The sequence below is a fragment of the Ochotona curzoniae genome, unplaced genomic scaffold (genome assembly GCF_017591425.1).
Source record: "Ochotona curzoniae isolate NIBS_2020 unplaced genomic scaffold, NIBS_Ocur_1.0 scaffold_2683, whole genome shotgun sequence".
NCBI classification, from domain to species: Eukaryota; Metazoa; Chordata; class Mammalia; order Lagomorpha; family Ochotonidae; genus Ochotona; species Ochotona curzoniae.
The window spans coordinates 9,354,288-9,365,394 of record NW_024467100.1 but is presented as its reverse complement, the minus strand read 5'-3'; the positions used below and the strand labels follow the sequence as shown (position 1 = coordinate 9,365,394).

The 11,107-nt window shown below is 42.3% G+C and overlaps 1 long non-coding RNA gene across 1 annotated transcript; it reads right to left on the bottom strand.

Moving 5' to 3' along the window:
* Positions 1-680: 680 nt before the first annotated feature.
* On the bottom strand, positions 681-2,704 carry LOC121171515. Its single transcript, XR_005886146.1, has 3 exons — positions 2,647-2,704; positions 916-947; positions 681-817 (listed from the first exon to the last, which is right to left on the bottom strand). It is a non-coding gene; the product is annotated as an uncharacterized LOC121171515 (long non-coding RNA).
* Between the last annotated feature and the right edge of the window lie 8,403 nt (positions 2,705-11,107).

The following is an 11,107-nucleotide window of genomic DNA, read 5'->3' as shown; positions in this document are numbered from 1 at the left end:
TATATTTTGCTTTTATATCAGTTAGCTTTGCTTTTACATATTGTTTTTAAAAAGCAGAGTTTATCAAGAGTTTATGCAAGTGATTCCAATTTAAATTTGTGTATACAGAGTTGTTATTCAGCTAAACAGGTTATGTTTGTACCTCTTTTCTCTGATGTTGAAAATCTTTGTGGCAATGACATGAGTATTTAACTTTTGGAAGGTCAGCCTGGACCTTGTTTCTCTAACTTTTGTCATGATTGTGTAAGGCATTAATAATCTCTCTTAAATCTCTGTTTCTGTAAACAGTTTGGGGTGGGTTTTTCTGTCTGCATCTGCATCCCAGCTATGAAGGCAGAAGAGTCTGTGCAGTCTGGGCAGTCTGTGCACCTGCCCATGGTAATACCAACTGATGCAGGCAATTTCACCAGCGAGATGTTGTCGGAACACTCAGCAGCACACAGGATCACTCACTCTTCCACTTCTGTGCCCATCCCAGTTCACCAAAATCTGTATGTCTGATTCTCTCCTTATTTCCTTCCCTTACATCAAACTCTGTAAATTAAGTCAAATCCAGAGCAGGCAAAGAGTGACATCTGTCCATCCCAGCCACCTCAGTAGTCTTCCAGAGGCCATTTGGCTTCAGGAGTCTTTGGAGTGAATGAACACAAGAGAGATTTGGAAAGCTGAGACTAACTGGTCACGTCAGGGATCATGAAGACTGTGGTAGGCGTGGAACTCTGGATCACAGACAACTCACAGGTGTAGGACATCCTGCCGCCTTTCATGATGGATCTGGAAGCTCCATCTTCACATCAGAATAGATGACTGAGACAGCCTGGAATGGAGAGAAGATGGAAGGAGAAGTGGAAAAAGAGGGCAAGGAGGAGGCTATGGAGAGGAGCGGGGCAGAAAACAGTGGGGAATGAAACTGACCTGGTCCTCTTGAGATGCCATGAGGGTATCAGCTGTAAAAAGAAAGGGTATAGAATGCACTTAGGTCCACATCTGCTAACTAACTGGCCAAAACCCATTACTGTCATGATTTCCCCACCCAAGCCCCAACATGGCCTACAATACATTTAATTTTCCATTTCACCATTTCTTAACACAGCTCTCTTCAAGTTCATCTCAAGCTCCATTGGTCTGTGAAGTCCTCCCTTAATATCACACAGAGAAACCACTTCCTCCACCAAATGTTGAGAAAATTTTCTTCCTGGGTCTTACTTCTCCTAACTTATAATTAACTTACAGTTAAGTGCATCAGTACCAACATCTTTGGTAAGTTTCCATTAGGTCTCCCCACACATATATGCTATGGGAGGGGTATGTTCTTTTACATGAGCACATTTGCCATGCTTTGTTAAAGGTGAAGACACATGAGAAGAAAATTTCGCAGATATGATTCCTTTGCTGATACATACTAAAAATTAAGATCCTCAAAGAAAAGGGTAGATCACCAAAGCAACGTTGTAGCTTGGTGGAAGGGAAGGCATACTCTGGAGTACTTTCTCTTTCACCATGTTCTAACCATCAGCCTCTTGGGGTCACAGATATTTTTAATGATATTAGAAAAGCTATATACTCCCTCTTTCAGAATAATGGTATTATGCAGAGAGCTTTGCAAATGATTTCAGAGTCTTTATGCAAACTTTGAGGGTTTAGTGAAGGAATTTTTCTGCAAAGACTCGATAGACAGCTTATTTCACAACAGAATGTTTATTTCTAGCAGTGTTCAAGGGAGCTCTGTAGGATCCAGTGTACGCGAGCAGCCCAAGGAGTCCTACCAGAGGAGTCTCCCTGTCCCTGTGTCTGTCTCTCCCTCTCCCCATGCTCCCGCCCCAAGTGTGTCAAGGCAAAGATGGTGAGGGGGCTCCCAGAGGTTTTTCTTAAGAATTTTGAGGTGACTTCCCTGGCATTTGGGAACTAAAACCATATACCTAAGAGAGACAATGATTAAGAAAGGTGAAATAGAACTGCTCATTCTAGTCAAGCTGAGTAGCAGGAGCTAGATTTATCTTTCTATGTTAAACAAGAAAAAGATTTTTTTTAAAGATGAAACAGTGGTTTTTAGACATTGGACAGCAGGCAGAATATTCTGGGAACTTAAAGAGGAAGTAGAAAAAGCTGAGTTCTGCAGTTGTGCCAAGTCAGCACGTGGGGGCAGCTTCTGAGCTGTAATACAGGTTGGAGAGCACAGAGCCTCTTGCTGAAGCAACTGGAATTTACTGACTTCCACAGGAAAGTAGTAAATCACATGCTTCAGAGAGGTAGAGCGGGCACTCGGGTCTTTGCATATCAGTAGACACATCTGTGAGAACTAAGGATCATAGGCTAAAGGAAGAATCACCGTAAAGATCAGGCAGAATAATATGAGGCTCATGGTGATGTTTTACAACAATGAGACATCTGATGAATCCTCAGAAATGCACTAATATTGGGACTAGATTAACTCCATTCTAAAGATTTACTGGGATATGCCATTTTAAAATCAAGCTTAAGAGTAAGCTTGGAAAGGATATCTCTCACACTCAAAGGTTTAAGTTCCATGTTGTAGGGTTCTGCGTCTGCCCTGTTTGACAGCCTTGTTTTTAGTAGTCCCTAGCACTCAGGAGAAGCGCAGTATTTATTGTCATTTACAGCCAGAATCTCTTTCCAGAAACGTACCATTCCCATTGTCTTCTAGCTGAATTATCTGGACCTCAGTGTATTCCAAGTCTTCCTCTTTGGGGTTCACTGTAAGAAACAACATTTTTAGGCAGTCTCCATGAGTGTCAGTTGCCAAACTACCTCTTCCCACATGAGCCCACTACTCCCCGTGGACATCAAAGAAGTACGTATTTACTGGGGATATCTGACTTTGGGACACCTTAGAGATATGATGGATATATCATAGGAATTAAGACACATGAATCGTGTCGAGAGAAGCTTCTTGCAGGGGAATCTTTACCATTGCTGTAAAATGGCTGCTGCTCCACTGGGTTAGAGTGGATGGAATGGTAGGAATTTCTTGGACATGGGCTGGGAGGCCTCCTGTGAGACAGAGAAACGTGTGATTATCCATGGAATAATACACCATGTACAAAACTGAGGTGATCAGGGAGAAAGGCTGGAGGGAAAGTAAGTTGGGCCAACCATCAAAAAGAACTAAGGCTCTTGAATGGCTCCATTGGAGCTTCATAGGTCTACATAGAATCAGACAAAAACTTTGAAAGAAACCCCAGGTTGTAGTATGAACAGGTTGCCTAGGAACAAGGCATAGAGTTTCTGCTATCTAAGACACAATTTACCCGTAAAAATCAGCCCCGTCATCAGGAAGTAGTGACTGAACATCTCCACATGTCATGTTGGATCCCCTCAAGAAGGAACCAGACATAACCTATGCCCCAATCTCTGGCTATGATCTCAGACTGAGACAATGCCATAGAAGCAAAAAGAATATGTCCCGGGCCCGGCGCGGTGGCGCAAGTGGTTAAAGGTCCTCGCCTTGCACGCCCGGGATCCCATATGGGCGCCGGTTCTAATCCCGGCAGCCCCGCTTCCCTTCCAGCTCCCTGCCTGTGGCCTGGGAAAGCAGTCGAGGACAGCCCAAAGCTTTGGGAACCTGCACCCGCGTGGGAGACCCTGAAGAGGCTCCTGGCTTCGGATCGGCATAGTATCGGCCCGCTGCGCTCACTTGGGGAGTGAATCATCGGACGGAAGATCTTCCTCTCTGTCTCTCCTCTCTGTATATCCGCCTTTCCAATGAAAAAATAATAAAAATAAATCTAAAAAAAAAAAAAAAAAAAAAAAGAATATGTCCCAAACCAAAGTTAAGGACACAAAGTCTGAGTGTATGTGGGTGCCTACAGAAAAAAGCATCATTGGTAATGTGGACTTAATCTGGAAAATTGAGAATGTAGAAATTCTAGGATCCAGTAACGAGAGACTAACAATCAGAATTATTTATAAAGAAATACCCTGTGCCAACCCAAAATAATATATAACCTTTGAGTAATAGGTCATTTTTAACTAAGAAACTGATTCAAATACAGGCCAATTTATAACCTCAGTGGATAAGCATTGTAGTAAACGTCATTTTTGGTCAATTCAAGGAATATGAAAACAATATTTTATCACATTTAGTCAGAGAGAAGTTACTTGTCCTAACTGTGTACCTCTGTTGTTTTGCATGTTGTGTACACGGAAAACAAACACACAAAAGGGGTTTGAAGAGAAATTTAGGGCTCACCTGATGTCTTCCCCCTCAAAGTCATCTCCTGCAAAATAAAGCAAAGGCACATTTGTGTCAGCAGAGGGCACTGTTTCTCAAGGACTCCTCAAGAAATCCAATTGCCGCCCAGCTCAGTAACACAGGTTCCTGGGGACTGCTTCACTTCCCATCCTGCTCCTGCTTATTGCCAGGGAAACTTGCTTGTGCCTCGGGAAAGCAGTAGACGATGGCTCAGAGCCTTAGGACCCTACACCTGCATGGGAGCCTGGAAGAAGTCCCTGGCTCCTGGCCTTGGATCAGTAAAGCTTTGGTTGTTTGGCCACTTTTCTCTGTGACTCTGACTTTCCAAGAAAAATAAACAAAAGACGAAGAAAGAAAATCAATTGCAACACAGGCCTAGTTTCAGGCAGTCCTGGATGAAGCACAAGGGACAGATTCCAGGAAAAGATAGAGATCAGGCCAACGGTAGAGGGGGTACCTGGAGACCCCCGGACAGAGGGAAGCAGCGGCAACAGTGAAGTGGTGTTGCAGTGACCAGATAAACCAGTTGGCAAACAGCGATCTGAACTCCAGTGGAAGCCAGGTGGGAAAGGGAATTCACCGAGAACTTGGGAGGCGAACACAGCCAAAGAACTGCATCCTGCTGATTTGTTTGACCCAACCATGAGCAGAAAAGGAGCAGTGGACTCTGAGGGGCAGTGCAGGAACAGGGTGGATCTCAGAGCCGAGAACACCACCAGTGCTGAATCGGGCGCTGTTTTGCAAGAGACAGTGTGGATTTGGATAAACAGCCCAGCCGGGAGCAGGCTCATTTCTGGTTCAGAGCACTGTGTTGATCCCACAGGGAAAGCAGCGCTAAATTCACATCTTGCAGGTTCCACACACAATGGGTCTGCATGGTTCCTGGACCTGACAGCCAGCAGTCCCAGAACTTCACCAGCGCCAAGTCAGGCAACATTTTGTGCAGTGGAATAAGGGCTCAGGGAGATGGGAGGAACAATAGTAAGCTATGCATGCACTAAAAAAGGAGTGATCAGGCACCATATATTCATGGGACCAGAGGTTGTGAGACTGGAGCTACAACAGCGAGGTGTACAAACACTAAACTAAGAGAAAACTCACTTCCGGCTCAGTGAATTGCACCAGTCCCCCAGAGAAAACAGTTCTGACATGGAATTCTAGAGGTTCCACCCAAAATAGGTCCAGATGGCCCCCCATACCTAATGGCCAGCAGGTGTCGCCCAGAACAGCACCACTGACAACAGTTATTTAGGACAGCTGGTGTCTCGCTAGTCTGGGGCACTGCTTGAACCAGAAGTGAAAGAAGGGCTGTATAGATGTCACTGTGGCACAGCATGGGAAGACAAGAGGTAGAGAACGGTGAGCCAGTGGCTGGGACTACAGAGGGAGATTGTGATGGAAGCCTAGTGAAAGAGCCCAGGCATGAAACCCGAGAGGGAGTGGTACAAATGACTACAAAGAACTGGATACCAAACATAGTCAATAAAATTGACCTGTACACCTGTGGGTGTCACAGCTTAGAAATCAGCCCTAAGGAGAAGAACCTGCTAACCAGAATTGCAATGACCAAGAGTAAAAGAAGAGATAGAGATACAACGAATATTAGTGAAGACTGTCCTGCAAAGGAGCAAAAGCCTGTGCCCATCTCAGAGTTAACTGAAAAATACATAGAGGAAATGGGGGATAAAGAACTTGTTATAAAGCTTCTTATGAACAAGCAGAAGCACATACAGGAATTTAAGGAATATGTCACACAGGAAATAGCAACACCAAAGCAAAATTGAGCTGAATTATTACGAATGAAGGACATAATAGAGCAAATTAAAAATTCAGTGGAAAATCTCAATAATGCAATGAATGAAGCAGAAGAAAGAACATCAGAATTGGAAGGTATTTTCTGTCACAAGGGGAAACAATCAAAAAGCTGGAAGCAGAGCTGGGTCAAGTTAAAAAAAAAAAGTTTTGAAGAATTAAAGTAAAGATTAAAAGACCAAATATAAGAGTTATGGGAATTCCAGAAGGTGCGAAAAGAGAAGCTAGGCTTACAGACATAGTCAATGGAATAATAAATGAGGGCCGAGCGTGGTAGCCTAGTGGCTAAAGTCCTTGCCTTGCACGCACCAGGATCCCATATGGGTACCAGTTCTAATCCTGACAGCTTTACTTCCCTTCCAGCTCCCTGCTTGTGTCCTGGGAAAGCAGTTGAGGATGGCCCAAAGCCTTGGAACCCTGAACCCACATGGGAGATCCAGAAGAGATTCCTGGATCCTGGTTTCAGATCGGCACAGCTCTGATTGTTGCAGCCACTTGGGGAGTGAATCAGCTAATAGGCGATCTTCCACTCTATCTCTCCTCCTCTCTATATGTCTCACTTTTTAATAAGAATAATCTTTTAAAAAAAGAAATAACACGTTTGGTCTTGTGCTTCCATCACTCTAGCACTCTCAACTTTTGGCCTTCCCAGTACCTGCTTACTCTCTGACTCTCCACGGACAGACTCTGAGGACAGTCACAGGAAAGCAGCAGACACAACAGTATGGTGTTGCAGTGATTGATAGCCCTGCGGCATTCACAAACCACGTTATAAACTCCACCAGCAACAAGGTGGGAAGGGACATTTACCAGGATCTCAGGTGGTGAACCAGACAAAGAACTGCTCATCCTGCTAGTTTGTTTGATTTGACCAGTACCAGAGACAGAGCAGCACGCCCCAGATGGGCAGTGCAGGAACAGGGTGGATTTCACAGCCCAGTCGGCCTCTTAGAGCTGAATCGGATGCCATTTTCTACAGTGTGGAAAAACTTTAAGATTTCAGAGTCAACAGTGAGCTGTGCATGTGCTGAGCTGGGGGTGAATTTACTGAGCTCAGTGCATTGCACTGGCCCCACAGGAAAATGATACCAACTTTGGCATTGTACAGGACAAAATAGGTCAGTGTGGCCCTCAAACCTAATGGCCAACAGGTTCTGACAAGATCAGTACCAAAACAACTTAGCTGTATGACACCTGTTGTCTCCCTAATCCTGGGACCTACACCAATCGGAAATGGGAGAAGGGTTGTAGAGACCATAGTGCAGCCTCAGCATGATCTCACAGGAGGTGGAGACTGGTGAAAGGACTGCCAATTAAACTCAAAGGAGACCTCTCATAGGAAACTTTACAGGCAAGAAGAGAATGGAGTGACATATGCCAGATTCTAAAAGCAAAAAAATTGTCGGCCCAGGATAATGTACGCTGCAATACTTTCCTTTGTCTTTGAAAATGAAATAAAATTCTTCCACAGTAAAGAAAAGTTTACAAAAAATATGCCTCTTCAAAATCTGCCCTACAAATGACACTTCAAGATGTTCTCTTGACAGAGAAGAGGATTAGCCCAACTAATCAGAAAAGGGAGGGAAATGATATACACCAACAGCATCAGAGATGAAAAAGGAAATATATCAACAGATACCTCAGACACACAGAGAATTATTAGGAACTATTACAAGCAACAATATGCTGACAAATCAGATGAGCTAGAAGAAACGGATAGGTTTTTGGACACAACAATCCACCGAAATTGAATCATGAGGCATAAATAATCTAAATAGATATATAACATGTACCGAGATTGAATTGGTAATTAAAGCCCTTCCAACAAATAAAATCCCTGGAACAGATGGATTCACTGCTGAATTCTACCAAACATTGCAAGGGGAACTTACCCCAGTTCTCCAATCAATAAAAAGGGAGGCAACCCTTCCAAATTCATTCAAACCATACCACCTTAATACTAAAGTCAGATAGAGACACGACAGAAAAAGAGAACTACAGACAAATATCTTTGATCAAGATAGACACAAAGCTCCTCAACAAAGCACTAGCCAACAGGATCTAACAGCACATCAGGCAGACCATTCACCCGGACCAGGTGGGATTCATCCCAGGCATGCAGGAATGGCACAACATTCACAAATCAATAAATGTGATACATCACATTAACAAAATGAAAAGTAAAAATCATATAATCAACTCAATAGATATAGAGAGGTGTTTGATAAAATCCAACAGCACTTCATAGTAAAAACCTTATGCAAGATAGGCATAGAAGCAACATTCTACAACACAATCAAAGCAATATATGTAAAACCCAATGCCAGCATCATACTAAATGGGGAATGATTGGGAGCTTTTCCACACTAAAATCTGGCTATACAAGTTGTCCACTGTCACCACTACTCTTTAATATAGTATTGGAAGTCCTTGCCAGAACTATTAGGCAAGAAAGACAATTTAAAGAGACAAGAAAGACAATTTAAATTGGAAATAAGCGACTGGAATTATCGCTAATAGCAGATGACATGATTCTCTACACAGGAAAACAGAAAGACTTTGTTGAAAGACTGTTGCAACTCATAAGAGACTTTGGCAGAGTAGCAGGATACAAAATCAATGAGCACAAATCAATCGCACTAGTGTACACAATAACGCCGTGGCTGAGAAAGAAATTGCAAACACAGTCGCCTTTGAAACAGTGGAGAAGAATCTTAAAAACCTAGGAATTAATCTAACCAAATATGTGGAAGAGCTCTATGATGAAAACTATAAAACATTTTTTAAAAGAAATGGAAGAAAACATTAAAAATCAAAGAAACTTACCTTGTTTTTGAATTGGCAGAATCAACAGCATCAAAATGTCCATATTACCAAAAGTAATATACAGATTCAACTCAATCCCAAGAAAAAGATCCCAACAACATTCTTCTCAGAAATAGAAAAGAAGATTAAAAAAATGTTCATCTGGAAATAATAGATAACGACGAATAGCCAAAGCTATCCTGAAGAAAACAATTCAAGCTAAGAAATCACAATTTTAGTCCTCGAGACTACAGAGCAGTGGTCATCAAAACAGTCTGGTACTGGTACAGAAACCAGAGATCAATGGAACAGAATAGAAACCCCAGAGGGAAACCCACACATATATAGCCACTAATCTTTGACAAGAAAACTGAAAACAATCCAGAGGAAAAGCCTGGTCTATTCAACTATTCTAAATACTGTCGAGACAATCTGCAGAGGAAGAAGCAAGACCCACGCCTGTCATCTTACACAAAAATCAGATCTAAATGGATCAAGGACCTAAATCTACACCCAGAAACCATCAAACTATTAAAGGAAAACAAAGGAAACATTTCACAAGACATAGGAATGGGTAAAGCCTTCTTGGAGAAGACACCATAAACACAGGCAGTCAAAGCCAAAATAAACAAATGAGACTACATCAAACTAAAAAGCATCTGTACAGCGAAGGAAACATTTAACAAAGTGAGGAAACAACCAGCGTAATGGGAGAAATTGTTGTACACTACAGGGGACTAATATCTAGGATTTACAAAGAGCTTCATAAGCCCAGGGTCAGTTAAAAAAAAAAACAAAACTTGTGAAGAAATGGAGAAATGGGAGAAAGAAATAAACAGACAACTAAAAAAAAAAAAACAAATTTAAATGGCTAACAGGCACATGAAAAGATGCTCAGACTTCCTAGATGTCAGGGAGACACAAATGAAAACTACATTGAGGTTACATCTAACTGTGGTGATATTGGCCTACATTCAGAACACTACTAACAACACTTGCTGACACGGACGTGTGGAGAAAGATATCTAAGAGAACTCCAAATAAACTTGCCATATGACCCAGCTATCCCACTGCTTGGAATATATTAACACATTGATTATTCAGTAGCATGTTACTTAACTCCATGGTGCTGTAAATTTTTTGTTTTAACATTATTTCTGTTGATTTAGTTTCATAACCTCTCATTTAAGGGAATGTATACAAACTGCATAATAGAGACCTTCATATCCAGATGTGAAGATACAATGTAATATGCATCTCTACCTCCAAATCAAAGATGGACTTCCAATGAAACTGTTAGATATATCTCGACAATAGGATGCTGGACTGTCTGGCATTGTTTGTACCAGCAATGTCAGAACACACTTAAACAACAGAATGATGGACTTATGATTACTTATGAAGGACTATACTATTGTAATAATATGGGAAAATCAGTCTGGAAAGGGAGTAGGGGAAATCCCAGAGCCTATGGAATTGTACCGTAAAATTAAAAATACAATAGAATAAAAAAGATTTGACAAATTGCTGGGGTTGGGGACACACACTCACGAATTAAATAGATTATTAAGGTCCAAGGTGTTTACATCCAAAAATAAATAACCTATCATTCTTGCGGAGTATTGAGTCGGCATTGCTCTTTGACCAGCATTAGTGTCATGTCCAGAGGAATCTTGAGCTATTACTCAGGCTTATTGACAGCACATGTGATCAGAGGTTGAAAGCTCACTAATGCAGCCCAACCCAATGTACAGAATGTGCTCACCAGAATCTATAGAATTGAAATAAGACACAGAATTGAAGGATATGGTAGTTGTTTTTAAGTTGGTAAAGTTCTGAACCTGGACACTAGTCTGATCAGGCAAGAAAATTTTGGGGTCACATGGCTGACAGTGCCTGGGAGAAACTCTCCTTGCTATGCTGTGGAGAGCAGGGTGTTGGAGCTCAAGAGACTGGGTTTAAACTTTGATGCAAGAAGTCTCTGATGAGGCAGAAAGAAAGGAGCCACTTTCTATTCTCAGCCATTTCTGCAGAGACTTTTAGCTGATTTTGCAGTGCCTAGCTGACCTGTCTGTACGAACCTAAGAAGCCGCTCAAACAGTGTGAAGTTTTTCTAAGATTACATTCACTCTTCCCTTCCTCCCCCTTGAGATTCAACACACCAGACCAGCTCTAAGCAGCCATGGCCCACTGCATCTTCCTGGGAAAGTGCAGCTTAAGAAGGGATGTGTGTGAAATTTGGGGGTGCTTGGGTGGGGAGCAGTAGTGTGGTGGTAG